Genomic DNA, 12,654 nt, shown 5'->3' with positions numbered 1-12,654 from the left:
CCCACATTTCACTTCCTACCGTGGGGGTAGTGGAGAAAAACCAGTAATGTGATCACTGGCCCCTAACCCACTGGTGAGTATAAAGGGGGGAGTATGGAGTCTTCCTTGTCATCTCTAGTCAAGGGAGAACAACTTCAATGGGACCATTGACAAAGCTTTCCATGCACAATGGGATCAAGGAATTCAATTAAGTTATGTTCTTCTCTCATAACTTTCTTGGCATGACCATTCAGCATGGTGAGAGGCTTCGTCTTACTGTTTTAGGTGAGCCCTAGGGCAGGCCCCATAGGTTCCCCAACTGTTCTCAGATAACATCTAAAGTAGACTTGTTTTAGTAATTAATGTGTGTTTGAATGTAATCACCAAAAACCCAGATTTCATCCAGGGTTAAAGCATCCACCTTCCCTAGCTCAAGCCCATGGTGAGTGGGAAGCCAACAGTGGGAAAAGAAGGAAGAAGGCAGATTCCCCCCTTTTTATTCTGTCAACGTCTCCAGAAACAAGCCCCCCACATTGGCTACAGCTTCTGACCCCTCAGGGCTTGGAGCATGGAGAGCAAGAGGAATTAAAGGCAGGACAAAATATTGCTCAAGTGGCACTAATCTGGAATTGGTTTCCACAGAGATTGGCAGGTGTTTAAAATGGATTTTTTCTCCCGTGGGTGTTTCTTCACAGGCTCCTTGGCAGCAGGGCTGATGCCTGTCCCACGTCTGTTTGCTCTCAGATCCATCCTTTACTCCACCTGCTCTGCATTTCCGCAGAGCTGGTTTCTTGGGGTTTGGCTAGTTGGAGGCACTGAATGGGGAATAGAAATTGGGAAGGAAGGGAGAAGCCAGAGAACTTCTTTCCATCTCACTTCACCTCTAGCGGCCCCTCCAGCTGTGGCTGTGCTGCCTCAGAAGCTCAGCTCCCACTGAAGAGCCCCACTCAGAGTCCAGATCCCTGCCAGTGGGGTCCCAGTGCATGGGCTCCAGTAACACCACCTCTCACTTTGTCCTCCAACCTAAGGATGGAGTGGCTTCCTGATCTTGCCAGTCTCTAGATTACCTCTCCATTCCCTGTCTGGTTCTCAGTTCCTCTGTCACCCATATCAACAATTCGCTGCAGTAAATTCCCATCACTGTGAACACTGGAAGGTGTCTCTGTTTTCCTAGTTAGACTAACGATGTCCTCCTACACACATACACACGGCTGCCCCATGACTCGGGACCTCCCCTTCCATCCCCTGACATGGGAGAGAAGTCCGGCTGGCCACTTGCAGCTTTCCCTCAATCCCCGGTCACTGGGAGCACTGGAGCATCTTTCAGTGGAGGACTCCTCTCCCTGCTAATGGCTGTCCAGGCTAGAATCTAAGATGAACTAACTGCATATGTTCTAGATGTGGTCCTCAGAGGAAAAACCCACCATAGAAATGGTCAATGGAAATCTAATTATTCCCTCAAAAGCAGACTCTGAGACAGAGGCTTCTGCACGAGCACTTAATTTGGGATTGTGATCCCAAGGAACAGGAGTGAGGGTGAGGGGGTGAAACAGGATGCTGTATTAGTTCCCTATTACTGCTCTGTCTTAAAACAGTACAAATGTATTATCTGATAGTTCTGAGGCCAGAAGTTTGAAAGGGGTCTTACAGGCTGAAATCAAGGTATTGGCAGAGCTGGTTTCTTTTGAAGTCTCTGAAAATAAAATCCATTCCCTTGGTTTTTTTCAGATTCTAGAGAATGCCAGGATTCCTGGGCCCGTGAGCCCTTTCTCACATCACTCCAAACTCGTGTTTCCAATATCATACCTTGCACTATCTCTAAGTCTACTGCCTCTTTCTTGTAAGACCCTTGTGATTACATTTGGCCCATCCAGATAACCCAGTATAATCTACCATCTCAAAATCCTTAACAACATCTGAAAAGTCCCCTTTGCCATATAAGATAACGTACTTACAGATTCCAGGGTAAGAACATGCCCATCTTTGGGGTGTCACTATTCAGCCCACCACAGACACACTGGCCACTGCTGTGGGGAGTTCACTCCCACAGAACCTTCTAAGCGGTCTTACAAAATAAATCTTAGAACTAGCCACCTAGAGGAAGAAAGGGAGACAAAGTTATCTGGCAGCACCCATCCCCTGTTGATCAAGGTTGTCTCTGGGCCATTAACTCCCACATCTCATGAGGGTGGTGGGGGGAGGAGAGAGAAAACCCTTCAAAAGCCTAAAAAGGAAAAATCAGAATTTATCTCTAATGACTACTACAAGGAAGTGATACAGAAAGAAACTCCAAAGATTGGACCAAAGCACAAGAAAGGCAGTTAAAGAAATTATTCTCTGCCTAGCTAGAGTTAGTTCTTACTGAGAGTTCAAACTCTTCTCAGAACACACAGGGGATAGAGCATCTGAGCCCTGACTGGGAGATTTCTAAAATGTTAGCAGAGTGAGAGAATCAGGAGGTAAACAACATAAGCTATTCGGGTCATTCATGTTCTCAAGAACCACCACCCTTTAATGAGCAGGCATCTGGACTCGTAGAAAACATGAAGGCTGACTTCTCTCTTCCACCATTTATCAGAAATGGAAGAAAAGGATCTGGGTATGGAGATTGCCAGGAGCACAGAGAGTAACACCACCACACTGGGAATCAAGAGTGTAAACTAAGACAATACTGTCTCACTTATCAGAGAGGCAAGAACTAAATGGAGGAAATAGATACGGTTTGGGAGAGGGGATGAAAAAATGAGCATTCTGACCATTTCTCTGGAAGCGTGAACTGATAGGTTTTTGAAAGGCAATCTAGCCTTATCTACCAAAATATAACAGGTGCAGCCCCTTTGACTCAGAATTCTGCTTCCGGGAAAAAAAAAATCTTACAGAAATACATAGACAAATAAGCAAAAAAAATCATATGAAAGCATGATTGTTACAACATTGCTTTGAATTGGAAATCGTCTGAGAAGTCGTTTTAGAAAAAAAAAGTAAGTTAGTTCTCTATGCACTGATGTGGGAGAGGCTCATGAAACATAAAGACAAATAAGCAAATTGCAAAATAGTGGGTGTGGTATGACCCGGTTGTATTTTACAAGATAGCATTTGCCTGCGTGAAAGCTTAGTGTGATCTGACTCCCGTGTCGCAGCCCTGCCGGGCTACGGAGCAGCCTTCGCATTACATCGTCCTCTCCCCACCGACACGGGCTGCCAACACGGGCTTCACAGAAGAGAGGCGGTAGCACCAGAGCTGCTTCCTTTGTGTGACTTCCTCCTTTGTTTATGAGCAAAATGGGTGATTAAGATGACGAATGAATATGAAGTCTGTGTTAATGAGAATGCTGACAGCGATAAGAAAAGAAAATCCATTCTCTTGAACAAAGCTGGATATAATCAATTATTAGATGTGCCCAGTTTTTGTGTTTAAGTTTTGTTGCTATTCTTAAAAGAGTTACTGAAACCCCTATAGGTAAAAACTAATTTTGCTTTAAAATTCTAAACCCTGGGGCGCCTGGGTGGCTCAGTGGGTTAAGCATCTGCCTTCGGTTCAGGTCATGATCTCAGGGTCCTGGGATCGAGCGCCAGGTTGGGCTCCCCGCTCAGTGAGAGGAGGGCCCTCACCCCTGCTCATGTTCTGTCTCTCTCTCACACATAAATAAATAAAATCTTCAAAAATAACAACAAAAAATAAAATTCTAAAATCTGTACTTCTAACCCCCCTTTCTATTAAAATAATTTAATATGTGATTATTTTTAAAGCAAGACAAAATGCCTGAAGAAGACAATTACTGAACTACAGCAGGGCGAATTTATATATATTCCTAAAAACCTGGAACGTCTGACAACTTCAGGCTAAACATGGAGGATGGGATACAAATGCTGCTCTCTTGCAAAGCCCCACTGAAATAAGACTGGAGGAATAAAACCAAGATAGAAACCCACAAGGACCGAGAGAACATAAGAGGATACAGTAGTGAATGGAAAAGAGGTGTTGACACATTTTTGGAAGAGGGAAGAGTGTGAAGGAACCGAGAAAGCTGAACAACAAGGGTTGGTGGTGGCGGCAGGGGAGGAAGCTAACAGGAAGTAAGTCACTTCATTCAACAAAACCCAGAAAGTCTCAGGCAGGCACTGGGGGCACAGCTGCCTGAAACAGTTAAGCAGGGAATTGCAAACAGCAGCATCTGCAAGCCTGTAGGAGGGAGTCGGACCTCTAGACTCTCATCCTCATCCAACACTACCAGGCCATTGCTGCTGAAGGGAGCTCAGAAACATATGGTAGCTTCCTCGATCACTTTCCTGTCCACTAGATATTGAGCTCCTCCTGTAAGGGAGCCAGGGTAAGATATTCTCTGCAGGGAGCAGAGCAAAAAGCTTGGGACCGCTGCTGCTTCTTCATGATCCTGGGAAAACTGCCACCATCCCAGTAGGAAGTAGGAGGAATCCAAGAGAATGGAAAGGGCAGAGGAAAGGCCTGAGATCTTCTACGGGGGAGGCCAAAACCTTCTCCAGGGGAACAAGAATGTGGTTCCAAGACTGAGAAAGTAAAGCTGTTTAATGATATAATGTCCCTTTGCAACTGGTTTTGCCCCAAAGCACATCCCACAATTTTGAGAGAGCTATAAAAAAAGAGAGAGAGAAAGAGAGAAGGGGGAAGAAAGAAAAAGACCATTATCTACCCTGGCAGAGGGAAAAAAAATATTTTGTATTAATCTAAGATGGCTGAACACATCAAATTTAAATTCCAGACTTATACCCACTGCAGTCAGCAGAAAGCCCTGCCAACACCGACAGTTTATTCGGGAAATACCCAAAGCAGCAATATGCTAGAGCAAGCATGCAAAGATTCCTCGTCCTGGGAATTAGCAAGAAAGAAATCTAGAGACATCTGGTAGTGACCACAACTCCAGTCAATATTCACAAGCCACTGACAGCACAGGTTGGAGAAGCCCCCAGAACTGCTCAATGTCATAGGAGAAATGTTTTCCAGGTATGAATTTTCTATTCAAATCCACTCAGCTCAAGAGAGGTGGCTCCTATAACAAGTACTCACTAAACCTAGTTACAAAAGTCTAAGATGAGTCCCAAGAAGACCCACAATCTGAAAGAGTTAACAAATTTAACCGAGCTCATTAGTGACCATGAAACCTGAGTCACCAGATGGCCAACATCAGGATCTATCCTGATCCAGCTATATCAGTGACCTATTGCCACCATTCGGTTGTATAAATACAACCACAAAACCTCAGTAGCTCACAATAATAAATATTTATTTTGCTCACAAAGCTAGAGGCCATCTGGGTAGTCCTGTTGCTCTGGGACAGGCTTAGCCAATCTTGGCTGGACTCGTCATGGATCTGCAGCCGGGTGGGGCCTGATTGTCTAATGTGGCCTCAATATTCAGTTGGGATAGCTCCCCTCTGATTCTTGCAGTTCCTCAACCCAGCAGGCTGGCTCAGTCTTGTTCTTATGAGGGAGGTTGGGCTCCAGGAGAGCAAGCAGCACCCTTCAAGGCCTCTTGTGGCCAAGGCTCAGAATGGGCTCATCTTCTATCTGTGGCCTTTTATTGGCCAAAGCAATTTGCAGGCCAGCCCAATTTCAAGAGTGGAGAAGTAGACCACCTCTTTATAGGAGGTGCTAAAATTTCGCATTGCAGGGAGCATGGGAACAGAGAGGGGTGATCAATGAAGGCCATTAAGGTAATTAATCTACTCCACCCACATCTTGACATAAGAGAATTAGTTCCCTGAGTAAATCAAAAGAACTTGGTTAAAGGCAATGTGATATCCTAGAAGGAAATGAAGAAAAAAAAAGATATCAGTGAGAAAACTGCTACAATCTGAATAAAGTCTGTATTTTAGTTAATAGTAATATTAACTTCCTAGGTCTGACAAATTCAGCATGGCTCTAAGGTGTTAACAAGAGGAGACGCTGAGTGAAGGCCATATGGAAACTGTACTGCCTTTGCAACTTTTCTGTAGAACTAAAATTCATTCAAAATAAGTTTATTTTTAAAGGGCGTTATAAAGAAGAACCTGGAGCGCAAGGCCATTTTGGTGTGTGGCACCCGAAACTGGGTGTACCACTGAGTCACAGAAAATGCTCCATCCTATATTCAGAAACTCCTGTGGCCTGGGAAAATTTGTCAGCATGCAGGGCACGAAAAGCCTGGGCAGGTGGCTTGGCCAGGGCCGCAACTCTGCAGACCTCCCAGGCAACAGCGACGCTGAGCCTCGGGCTTCAGCAGGAGAGGCGCCGGCTCCGCAGGGCAAGGGGCTGTGCCAGTGTCCTTTCTCAGGGTGTCTGGGGCTGCTGACCCAGCTGGCTATGCGGCAGGAGCAAATGCCGCCTGGCCACAAGCCTGCAATGCCTGGGGATTCTCTTTTTCTCCCTCTTCAAGTGAGTGAAATCTAGGCTCAGCCATCTCCTTCTGACTTTGTGAGAGTGACAAGTTGCCATCTTCTTTGGACTGCTTATCCCTGAGTCTAATGGGGAGACCAAATGAGACACAGAAACACAGGATTACAGTACAATGGGATAAGGTCCATGGAGTAGGCAGGTTCCCAGACCTGGTTACTTGGAGCAACCCTCCCTTTGGGCACTGCCACTGGTCAAGGGAGAGGCTCTGCCCAAGGTGTGCTGTTCAGACCCTCTCTGCCATATTTGAGATAGGATCCCTTGGGCAGATAGGATCTCTGGGTGGAAAAGAGGGGTCTTTCTTTCTTTGATACTAGAAGCAGATTATAAAAATAGAGACTGTCTGAAGCTAAAATTACCAGAGGGAAGAACCAGGCTATGGAAAGGGAAAATCATCACAATGTAGCTGGAACCCCTGGATACAGCCAGGCCTGAAGCCAGAGACACCTCTTGGACTTCCATACTTCTGGCCATAATCCACTTTGAGTTGGGTATTGTCTCACTTGTAGCCACAAAACCCCTTCCTAATGCAGAGATCAGGACCTGCAAGTGGGGTTGGGAATTAACAGGCATCACAATGAGGATTTGGTTGAGAACAGGTGGGATGCCAGTCAGGGAAAGTGGCCTTTCAGGTTCTGGGAGGACAACAGGGCTCGGTAAGTGGAAACAAAGCAGCTGGGCAGATTTTTCCTATTTGTGTTTTGGGACTCAATGCAGTTCATCTCTGTCTGGAGTGTCTGGGGAGTCAACCGTGACAAAGTTAAAGTGGGTTGACTCCCAGGTTCACAGACTTTGGGACAGTTCCTAAAAGTCTCAGACGAAGCTAGCCCTCTGACGGCAGCAGAAAGTGAAAGTTCCACAGAGCCTCACCAAAGAGATGACTTCTTCTCCCCGCAATCCTTATGAAGATACAAAAACTGATTTTCCTGTTTCCAAAGGAGGTCATATCAGGATGCAGGAAGAGCTAGAGCATAGGGGAAACCCAAGCTCCCAGGTCTTTATCAAACACCTCTACAAATACACTCCCTGCCTCCAAAAAAGCTATCATTTCCCCCATTTTAAAAAGACATCCATGAGGATGACCCCCACATCATTATCCCAGCCCATGGTTCCAAGGAGAGGGACCAAGAGGCACGCAGGTAAAGACTTACTGCTAAGAGACAGGAACTCAGAAAGCAGGTGAGACTCCAGAACCGTGCCACAGTAGGACAACTGGTCTTCATGGCCAGCCCACTGAATTTCCAGAAACTGAATAGGCTGGCCTCCCTCTGTGATTTCAAGGCACTGTTATTTCCACAGACTCCCCAAGCCCTGCAAACAGGCTTGTGATTGATTGTTCAACCCCTAAGGCAATCCCAGGACTCCCAAACCTGCACTAAAAGAAAATGGGCTACAGTTCTCCAGCCGTTCTTCCTCAACTTTATGGGTAAATTCGAGGAAAGGATTACAGGAAGTCACACTTGAGCCTGCCTCTGGCCCAAGCCCCAGTGTAGCATGACCGGCAATAAATCTGCATTCTCATCCCCAGCTGGCTTGTGTCTAACCCACAACTGATTCAGAATTAGGAAGGAAGAAGGGTAAGTAATTAAGCTCTGCCTCAAACCCCAATATCAGGGGGCTGGTACTTTTATCCCGCAGGCTTTAGGGAACAGGAGGGACCTGTCACCAGTTCCAAGCAGGATTAAGGCAGGTAAGACTCATGGTGGGGTTTGTGAAGGTAACCGTGACCACATGGTGGATTGGTAGGAGAAGGGTAAGACTGCAAAAATGAACCAAAACTGAGTAAGCGACAGCAAGAGGAAAATGAACAATGGCTTGAACAACAGAGTTGCAACGAGTATGGAGAGGCACTGGGGGACACAGAGGTTGTGCAGAAAATGAAAATCTCACCAGTAGAGGAAATACAGCAAAAGGGCAGGCACATCCTGTATGTGGACTGTAAATGGAGACAAGTCACTAGTTTGGTTTTCGTTGGAGGGAAGGGAGCAGCAGATAGCTGGAATTATATCTGAAGCAGAAGGAAAGACTTTAAAATCCCTGTTTGCTTTGCACTTGAAAAGCATTTGTCCTGAAAATTGCCAAGCTGTATAGATGTTCTTAAGGGATCCTGGCAAGACATACACAAAAGAACACCTCGGTTATTCCTGGGGATGGAAACGGAGATGGAAGCGCAGAGCGCCGGGGCCAAAGATGACTTCACCCAAGTCACCCGCAAGGGTGGCCGGTGGGTGAAGAAACAGCAGGCTGAGCAGCTGTTCACGGCGGGGGACTGAGGGGATACGGGCCGCATGGATACGGAGGAGGCCCGGCCCGCGAAGAGGCTGGTTTTCCCGCCCCTCGCCAGGGATGGATTCCTGGGTGGGAAAGAAGAAACAAGGAAAATTCCAGTCCCAGCTAACAGATACACACCATTAAAAGAGAACTGGATGAAGATATTTACTCCCATTGTAGAACATTTGGGACTTCAGATAGGTTTAACTTGAAATCGAGGAATGTAGAAATTAGGACTTGTAAAGAAACCAAGGATGTTAGTGCTTTGACAAAAGCAGCTGATTTTGTGAAAGCCTTTACTCTTGGGTTTCAGGTGGAGAATGCACTTGCCCTTATTAGGTTGGATGACCTCTTCCTAGACTCTTTTGAAATTACAGATGTAAAGCCCCTAAAGGGAGCCCACCTGTCAAGGGCAATAGGAAGAATCTCTGGCAAAGAATGAAAAATCAAATTCGCCATAGAGAATGTGACATGGACACGGATAGTTTTGGCTGATGTGAAAGTTCACATCCTTGGCCCTTTCCAAAACATCAAGATGGCAAGAACTGCCATTTGCAACCTCATCGTGGGAAATCCTCCATCAGAGGTTTATGGCAATATCCGAGCTGTGGCTAGCAGAGCAGCAGATCGATTCTGATTTCAAATCAGAGACTTTTTATCTTGTCTTTGGACTCTAGAGAAAAAGCCCTTGTCCTCTGCATGTGGTCATAAGAAACCAAGAGAAGAACTTTTCAGTCACTTTAAGCCTCCATCGCTTCTTCTGTTCTCAGCCAGAAGCATCAACAGAAAGGTTTGATAATATTCACATGCAGCAACTTGAGGATAATTCCCATATCTGAATTTAGCATCATAATTATACTTACACATTAATTATAATTTATCACTTCACTTTAAATAAAAGATTTGCACAGTTAAAAAAAAAAAAAAAAGAACGCCTCCCGAGGCGCAGGCCCCTGGGACCTAACACAGGCACCTAGGTCCCACCAGCCCCACTAGGTTAGGTAATGAGGTTAATTACATTCCTTCTGGGCTCCCTTTAACCTGGATGAGAGCACAGTGCTAAGCTAGCCTAAAGGATTCACCTGCCTGTAGAAATATGCAGACCAGAAAGATCTGAAACACACCTCCATGATTTATAAAAGCCGGCAGAGGTTACCTGCCCAAATGAGTGTAGCATCCGTCCAGTTCCTTCGATATTCCTTCCCTGACGGGGATTCTATGAAACACTGCATTTCTTTCCATACTTAACCTTCCCTCCTCTGTCACAACCTGTTGACAGTCCCTGAAGAGTTCTTTCTACCAGGGTGCTGAATAAACACCCACTGATCTCTCAGGCAAATGCAGATTCGGTTTGGTAGTTATAGTTTGTCCATCATACAAGGTCGATGGGAGGATTAAATGAAATCTTGCAGGGTACATGCTTAGCTTAACTCCTGGCATGTAATGAACAATCACATATGGTGGCTATCCCCAGTTACATATAACATTGAAAAGTCTGGCTTTAGCTACAAAAGGATTTAGCAAAAAGACACTTTGCTGTTCCAAGTGTCCAGTAACCCACCCCTAATTTCACTCCAGTCTATACTTCTTCCTCTGTTAATGCTCCTCCAGAATTAATACATCAGAAGAATTCAGGCACATAGATGCTTAAATTTAATTTTAAAAAAAATTTAATGGTAATCCAAACACCACCCAAGCATTCTTTGGCTAAGTGCAAGATTATTAATCACTAGCACACTTAAGCTTCTCACCCTTTACCAAGAGTAAAAATTATTTCTCATCATCAGCAGGAAGACTTAAAGTTCTTTCCCAGAAACAGCTTAGAGTTCTTTCCCTGACTTGGCCAGCCGCACTTGAATTCAGGGTTTCCGCCCTAGAAAGAATGTGGTTGTGTCCAAGTGGGATGAGTCACTGAATTCTAAGCAGAGAAGTTTTCGTCTTTTTAAGAGGAGCAGGGGAGAGTTCCATGTTTGTGGTGAAACAGTGTTTGAAGGGAACCCGGATGAGAGCCATCCCATGTCACATCCTCTCTTCCAAGCCTTGCAGCTAGGAGAGGAAGGGATGAAGTGACTGGAGAGAAAGAAGAATTGAACTCTGGCAACAGGCCACCTGGCCTTGTGGATTTACCAAGTAATCTTGGCCAAGAAAAGAAGGTCCGATAGAGGGAGAGCTGAGCAGGGAGCCCAATGCGGGCTCGATCCCAGGACCCTAGGATCATGACCTGAGCCAAAGGCAGATGCTTAACAGACTGAGCCACTCAGGCGTCCCTCTAGTAGCTTTTAATCAAGAGGAAAGACAAAGCAAAGTGAGCTATGAAAAGCTTTGGGTTATTTCCCATAAACTCATGGAAAAGCATGAAAGGATGGTAGGCAAGAGCATGAACACAATCCTAATGGCATTTTAGAGAGCTACCCCTGCCGGCAGGGTGGAGAACAGATTTAAAGGGAGCAAGCAAGCCCTAAAGCACCAGGGAGCTACTGCAATGGTCTAGGCAAGATACAAAGGAGACTCAACCTAGTGCTTGGAATCCAAAGAGAATGCAGAGAATGCATTAAAGGATTTTAGTCAGGGAAAATTAGTAGGACTGGTGGCAAATGATCGATTGATGGGGGCTGCTGAGGGAATGTGAAAAGGAACATCACACCCAAGCCCTCAGCAGCTGGGTGGGAAACAGTGCTGTGGCAGAGATGGAGAAGGGCATTTAGGCCGGGCCAGGACAAAGGAGCTTGGGAAGGCTTCAAGGAACAATGATAGCACAGCGGACAAGGCTGGGAAAACAGGCTAGGGCCGTCAATGCCAAGCATGGCGTTTGGACTTCAATTCAGTGAGCAATGGAGGCTGTTAAGCAGTAGAACCACAAGACTGAAGCAGTTCTCTTGGAAAACTAACCTGATCAACAAAGAGACTGAGATTCCAAAAGGTTAACTGGTAGGACAACGAGTTAGTGTCAGAGGGGAATCTAATATGCAGGTCTTTGGACTCCTGGTCCGATCTGTCAGAAGAGGAACTTTGCTGGCTTCTCAGAACTCTAAATACGCACTCCTGTCCCCAAGAAGTCTTCCGCCCTTACTGAATCCTGCAGCCTTTATACTCAGCTTCGGCCCAACATTTAGCACACTAAGAGAATGGATGGCTACTTGTATTGAGTATCAACCGAAAAAGGTTGTTCTAATCACAAATGCGCAAAAATTAAATATAATTGTTAAATGTAGATAATAAGACCCCTTCAAAGGTAGGAATCTAGTGGGAATTAAAAGGGTATGGAATACTGTAAAAATAATAAAATGGCCTGCAAACACAAGTTAGCATTATAAGACAACAAAAGTAAGAAATACATTTTATGGAAGTTTTATTCTGTGATAGCAATTACTTGAGCCATTATTTTGTCTTCACAAACAGCCATGTGGTAGGTGAGGAGGCTCAGGCAGGCTAAGTAATCTCCTGGTGGCCACATGGCAGAGTCATCATTTAAGCCCAGCCCTAATTCCAGACATGCAGCTTTTAAATAGTGGGTTATTCTGCCCTCCCCGATCGTTTGCTAGGGAAAGTTTGAAAGAAGCTACAAAGAGCAAGAGAGCTTATTTTTGTCCAAGGGCACTGAGCAGTGATTTTCTCGGGGCTGGGTAGGTCACTGTAGCAGACAGCTGTCTTTTACCTGGAGCCACAGTGAGAACCGACCCACTCCAGTCAAGTCCCCATTGCAATCTCCTCTACTATTTAGGAGGAACAACAAGATCCTGTTACACTGGAAATAAAGACTGGGGAGGAGGATAGAATGAGAGGGAAGTGGGCTGCCATTAACGTCACTTATTTCAAATAAACACTGTGATGAAAAAAAAACAACCAGGAAATGAAAATAAACGAAATTCTAACGAGTGCGTGTGCACACGTGCGCTTGTGTGCATGTATGTGCGTGCACAGAACTAGAGGGAATGCGCTAGAAAACCAAACAGCCAGAGTCAGCAGCAAGCAGTGAGTGGGCTTTCCTGTTCACTT

At 45.5% G+C, this 12,654-nt stretch overlaps 1 long non-coding RNA gene and 1 pseudogene across 1 annotated transcript in view; one reads left to right on the top strand and one right to left on the bottom strand.

Moving 5' to 3' along the window:
- LOC118009329 overlaps positions 1–12,654 on the bottom strand; it is a 223,609-nt gene that overhangs the window by 112,792 nt on the left and 98,163 nt on the right. The window lies entirely within an intron of this gene.
- On the top strand, positions 8,473–9,411 carry LOC118009328 (annotated as a pseudogene).

Source organism: Mirounga leonina, unplaced genomic scaffold (assembly GCF_011800145.1).
Source record: "Mirounga leonina isolate KUSES-001 unplaced genomic scaffold, KU_Mleo_1.0 Mir_127, whole genome shotgun sequence".
NCBI classification, from domain to species: domain Eukaryota; kingdom Metazoa; phylum Chordata; class Mammalia; order Carnivora; family Phocidae; genus Mirounga; species Mirounga leonina.
This window is presented reverse-complemented; position numbering and strand designations above follow the sequence as displayed.